Below are 6,158 nucleotides of genomic sequence, written 5' to 3'. Positions count from 1 at the left end.
AATAAATCCTTCCTTATCCTGCTCTTTGGCTTGGTTGTATCTACTGGCTTGACACTCACTAGGAGGCAAACTCAGTTTTGGGGTATCAAAGGCAGTTTTGAAAAGGAATAAATTGATCTAGCAGACCTCAAATTGATGCCAGAGTGATGATACTGGAATCCAGGTTCTTGTTCACAGCGGTCGAAGAATGAACTCCACGAACACACAGGCAGCAAGCAAGCAAAGCTTTTATTGAAGAAAAGCAGATAGCTCCCAGGGTTACTGCGAGGGGGGAGAAGAGCCCCCCCTTTCTCTATTGTCCTATAGGGGCTTTTATTCCTTAAAGTTGGGGGAGGGTACCAACGTGGGGTCCAGAGAGATATGGTCTTCTCCCATCGGCTTTATTCAATTACCCATATCAGTCCTTGTCCAATAGGGTCCTATGGGTGGAAATGTCCTATGTCTCATAGTTTCTTTGTCCTTTTCTTTTTTTTTTTTTTGTCTTTTTGCCTTTTCTAGGGCTGCTTCCGCAGCATATGGAGGTTCCCAGACTAGGGGTCTAATCAGATCTGTAGCCACTAACGCCAGAGCCACAGCAATGCGGGATCCGAGCCGCGTCTGCAACCTACACCACAGCTCATGGCAGCGCCGGATCCTTAACCCACTGAGCAAGACCAGGGACTGAGCCCACAACCTCATGGTTCCTAGTTGGATTTGTTAACCACTGCACCACGATGGGAACTCCTCTTTGTCCTTTTTGTCCCATAAACTGAGTCACAGGGGATTAGGGATTAATGTCTATCTGGGCGTAGGTACACTCATAGTAAACAAGGCCCATGGGGATGTTACTCCCTGGAGCCTTCAAGCCACAAATGTTAATCAATGGCCATATCAAAGAAGGCATCCAAGCCCATGTTCCTACACTGTCTACCTGAGTTAATATTCTGCCTCAAAATTATAAAGATTTAGGCAGTAAAGACAGTATGATGTATGTGTGTAGGAATAGATTTATGATTACTGGGATGGGGATTTTTCCAAGACATACTGTTGAGTGAATAATGTAAAAGTAAAGGAACTAAAATTTTCTGTGTTCTAATTGACAAAGCAGGAATAGATCCAGAAAAGTGCAGTACTTTGGGGACTAGGATGGTGGCCACTGTCTTAAGGATTCATTTACCTTATTATTTGTAGTCTTTGGGGTTTTTAAAGAATGTAGTCATAAATTACTCAGGTGATTACGAATAAAAATATTTTTAAACCTGTATTATCTGTCTGTATATAAATATAAATCTATTTCTGCCCATACATGTAAATTTTTTCCATCTCAAAGTACCTATCTCTATGAGCTACCTTCTACTATGTTGCAAACCATTTTGAAACTGCACAGCTCAGACTGGGACTTGTGAAAGGATGAAAATGCAACCTGACCCTCCCAGAACCCAGGAAGTTAATAAGAAGCTCTAAAATGCCAGACCCTGTTCCCTATAAGTAAAAGATCATACTTTTTGCTGTTTTAGGGCTTGCTTTCTGTTCTGTACAAAACTATGTGGAAAGGGAAAAACAGGCCCCTGAGAATGTGCCTCTATGCATAAAACTTACTAACTGCTTGTTTGGCTTCTGTAAGGCTGCTTGCATAAGATAAAAAGAGGAGAAGTTAATCGTCTAACCGACCCCAGTAAGCTCGGGTGTGCCACAAAATGTTGAAAATCCTGATAAATATATCTTGGTGACAATATGTCTCCCCCACCCAGGGACAGGCATAAACAGGTAACTCCAGGACAACTTAAAATTAATTGGTCCACAAAGCGCGGGCTCTCGAAGTTTTAAATTGACTGGTTTGTGATATTTTAAAGTGATTAGTTTGTAAAACCGTGGGCTTTGTTGTGAACCCCATAAAAGCTGTCCCAACTCCACACTCAGGGCCGCAGTCCTCTACCCCGGCGTGGCGTATGACTGTGGGCCCCAGCGCGCTTGGAATAAAAATCCTCTTGCTGTTTGCATCAAGACCGCTTCTCGTGAGTGATTTGGGGTGTCGCCTCTTCCAAGAGGGGGATTTTCTTTCTACTGGCCTTTCATTTGGTGCGTTGGCCGGGAACTCTGCGACCACCCCTCACACCCGAGAACCGACTTGGAGGTAAAGGGATCCCCTTTGGAACGTGTGTGTGTGTCGGCCGGCGTCTCTGTTCTGAGTGTCTGTTCTCGGTGATGCGCGCTTTCGGTTTGCAGCTGTCCTCTCAGACCGTAAGGACTGGAGGACTGTGATCAGCAGACGTGCTAGGAGGATCACAGGCTGCCGCCCTGGGGGACGCCCCGGGAGGTGGGGAGAGCCAGGGACGCCTGGTGGTCTCCTTCTGTCGGTCAGAGGACCGAGTTCTGTTGTTGAAGCGAAAGCTTCCCCCTCCGTGGCCGTCCGACTCTTTTGCCTGCTTGTGGAAGGCGCGGACGGGTCGCATGTGTCTGGATCTGTTGGTTTCTGTTTCGTGTGTCTTCGTCTTGTGCGTCCTTGTCTACAGTTTTAATATGGGACAGACGGTGACGACCCCCCTTAGTTTGACTCTCGATCATTGGACTGAAGTTAAATCCAGGGCTCATAATTTGTCAGTTCAGGTTAAGAAGGGACCTTTAATTCTGAGATTATCCTGGCTGTTAAAGCAATTATTTTTCAGATTGGACCCGGCTCCAATCCCGATCAGGAGCCCTATATTCTTACGTGGCAAGATTTGGCAGAAAAACCCCAGCCATAGGTTAAGCCCTGGCTAAATAAACCAAGAAAGCCAGGTCCCTGAATTCTGGCTCTCGGAGAGAAAAAATAAACACTCGGCTGAAAAAGTCAAGCCCTCTCCTCATATCTACCCCGAGATTGAGGAGCCGCCGGCTTGGCCGGAACCCCAATCTGTTCCCCCACCCCCTTATCTGGCACAGGGTGCTACGAGAAAACCCTCTGCCCCTCCTGGAGCTCCGGCGGTGGAGGGACCTGCTGCCGGGACTCGGAGCCGGAGGGGCGCCACCCCGGAGCGGACAGACGAAATCGCGGCATTACCGCTGCACACCTACGGCCCTCCCATGCCAGGGGGCCAATTGCAGCCCCTCCAGTATCCGCACTTTTCTTCTGCAGATCTCTATAATTGTAAAACTAACCATCCCCCTTTCTCGGAGGATCCCCAACGCCTCACGGGGTTGGTGGAGTCCCTTATGTTCTCTCACCAGCCTACTTGGGATGATTGTCAACAGCTGCTGCAGACACTCTTCACAACCGAGGAGCGAGAGAGAATTCTGTTAGAGGCTAGAAAAAATGTTCCTGGGGCCGACGGGCGACCCACGCAGTTGCCAAATGAGATTGACATGGGATTTCCCTTGACTCGCCCCCGGTTGGGACTACAACACTGCTGAAGGTAGGGAGAGCTTGAATCGCCAGGCTCTGGTGGCGGGTCTCCGGGGTGCCTCAAGATGGCCCACTAATTTGGCTAAGGTAAGAGAGGTGATGCAGGGACTGAACGAACCTCCCTCGGTATTTCTTGAGAGGCTCATGGAAGCCTTCAGGCGGTTCACCCCTTTTGATCCTACCTCGGAGGCCCAGAAAGCCTCAATGGCCCTGGCCTTCATAGGGCAGTCGGCCCTGGACATCAGCAAAAAAAAAACTTCAGAGATTGGAAGGGTTACAGGAGGCTGAGTTACATGATCTAGTGAAGGAGGCAGAGAAAGTGTATTACAAAAGGGAACAAAGAAAAAAGAGAAAAAGAGGAAAGGGAGGAAAGATGTGATAGATGGCAAGAGAAGAATTTGACTAAGATCTTGGCCACAGTGGTTGAAGGAAAGAACAGTAGGGAAAGAAAGAGAGATTTTAGGAAAATTAGGTCAGGCCCTAGACAGTCAGGGAACCTGGGCAATAGGACTACTGGAATTGTCTGACCTAGGCTACCGAGCCTCTGCTAAAAAGGCCCTGCTGAGCGCACCTGCTCTGGCCCTCCCTGATGTAACTAAACCCTTTACTCTTTATGTGGATGAACGTAAGGAAGTAGCCCGGGGAGTTTTAACCCACACCCTAGGACCGTGGAGGAGACCTGTTGCCTACCTGTCAAAAAAGCTCGATCCTGTAGCCAGTGGTTGGCCCGTATGCCTGAAGGCTATCGCAGCTGTGGCCATACTGGTCAAGGACGCTGACAAATTGACTTTGGGACAGAAAATAACTATAATAGCTCCCCATGCATTAGAGAACATCGTCCAGCAGCCCCCAGACCGATGGATGACCAGCGCCCACATGACCCACTATCAAAGCCTGCTTCTCACAGAGAGGATCACGTTCGCTCCACCAGCCGCCCTCAACCCTGCCACTCTTCTGCCTGAAGAGACTGATGAACCAGTGACTCATGATTGCCATCAACTGTTGAGCGAGGAGACTGGGGTCCGCAAGGACCTTACAGACATACCGCTGACTGGAGAAGTGCTGACCTGGTTCACTGATGGGAGCAGCTATGTGGTAAAAGGTAAAAGGATGGCTGGGGCGGCGGTGATGGATGGAACCTGCACGATCTGGGCCAGCAGCCTGCCGGAAGGAACTTCAACACAAAAGGCTGAGCTCGTGGCCGTCACGCAAGCTTTGCGGCTGGCCGAAGGGAAATCCATGAACATTTATACGGATAGCAGGTATGCATTTGCGACTGCACACGTGCACGGGGCTATCTATAAGCATGGGGGTTACTTATCTCAGCAGGGAGGGAAGTCAAAAATAAAGAGGAAATTCTAAGCTTGTTGGAGGCCTTACATTTGCTAAAAAGGCTAGCCATCATACATTGCCATGGGCATCAGAAAGCCAGAGATCTCATCTCTGAAGGAAACCAGATGGCCGACCAGGTCGCCAAACAGGCAGCCCAGGGTGTTAACTTTCTGCCTATGATAAAAACGTCCAAAGCCCCAGAACCCAGACGGCAGTACATCCTAGAAGACTGGCAAGAGATAAAAAAGATAGACCAGTTCTCTGAGATTCCGGAGGGGACCTGCTATACCTCAGATGGGAAGGAAATCCTGCCCCACAAAGAAGGGTTAGAATATGTCCAACAGATACATTGTCTAACCCACCTAGGAACTAAACACCTGCAGCAGTTGGTCAGAACATCCCCTTATCATGTTCTGAGGCTACCAGGAGTGGCTGACTTGATGGTCAAACATTATGTGCCCTGCCAGCTGGTTAATGCTAATCCTTCCAGAATACCTCCAGGAAAGAGACTAAGGGGAAGCCACCCAGACGCTCACTAGGAAGTGGACTTCACTGAGGTAAAGGCGGCTAAATACGGAAACAAATATCTATTGGTTTTTGTAGACACCTTTTCAGGATGGGTAGAGGCTTATCCTACTAAAAAGAGACTTCAACCGTGGTGGCTAAAACAATATTGGAAGAAATTTTTCCGAGATTTGAAATACCTAAGGTAATAGGGTCAGACAATGGTCCAGCTTTCGTTGCCCAGGTTAAGTCAGGGACTGGCCAAGATATTGGGGATTGATTGGAAACTACATTGGGCATACAGACCCCAAAGCTCAGGACAGGTAGAGAGGATGAACAGAACCATTAAAGAGACCCTTACCAAATTGACCACAGAGACTGGCATTAATGATTGGATAGCTCTCCTGCCCTTTGTGTTTTTTAGGGTTAGGAACACCCCTGGACAGTTTGGGCTGACCCCCTATGAATTGCTCTATGGGGGACCCCCCCCCCCCATTGGCAGAAATTGCCTCTGCACATAGTGCTGATGTGCTGCTTTCCCAGCCTTTGTTCTCTAGGCTCAAGGCGCTCAAGTGGGTGAGGCAACGAGCATGAAAGCAGCTCCAGGAGGCCTACTCAGGAGGAGACTTGTAAGTTCCACATCGCTTAATGTTACCTCATCTTGTTGGCTCTGCTTAGCTTCGGGCCCACCTTACTATGAGGGAATGGCTAGAAGAGGGAAATTCAATGTGACAAAGGAACATAGAGACCAATGTACATGGGGATCCCAAAATAAGCTTACCCTTACTGAGGTTTCTGGAAAAGGCACCTGCATAGGGAGGGTTCCCCCATCCCACCAACACCTTTGTAACCACATGGAAGCCTTTAATCGAACCTCTGAGAGTCAGTATCTGGTACCTGGTTATGACAGGTGGTGGGCATGTAATACTGGATTAACCCCTTGTGTTTCCACCCTGGTTTT

At 48.6% G+C, this 6,158-nt stretch overlaps 1 pseudogene; it reads left to right on the top strand.

Annotated features, from left to right (window-relative positions):
• The first annotated feature begins 2,022 nt into the window (after nt 1–2,022).
• Nucleotides 2,023–5,875, top strand: LOC125136759 (uncharacterized; annotated as a pseudogene).
• Nucleotides 5,876–6,158: the final 283 nt, after the last annotated feature.

Source organism: Phacochoerus africanus, chromosome 9 (genome assembly GCF_016906955.1).
Source record: "Phacochoerus africanus isolate WHEZ1 chromosome 9, ROS_Pafr_v1, whole genome shotgun sequence".
Lineage (NCBI taxonomy): Eukaryota > Metazoa > Chordata > Mammalia > Artiodactyla > Suidae > Phacochoerus > Phacochoerus africanus.
Note: the sequence above shows the minus strand (reverse complement) of the source record. Positions and strands in the feature narration are given on the sequence as shown.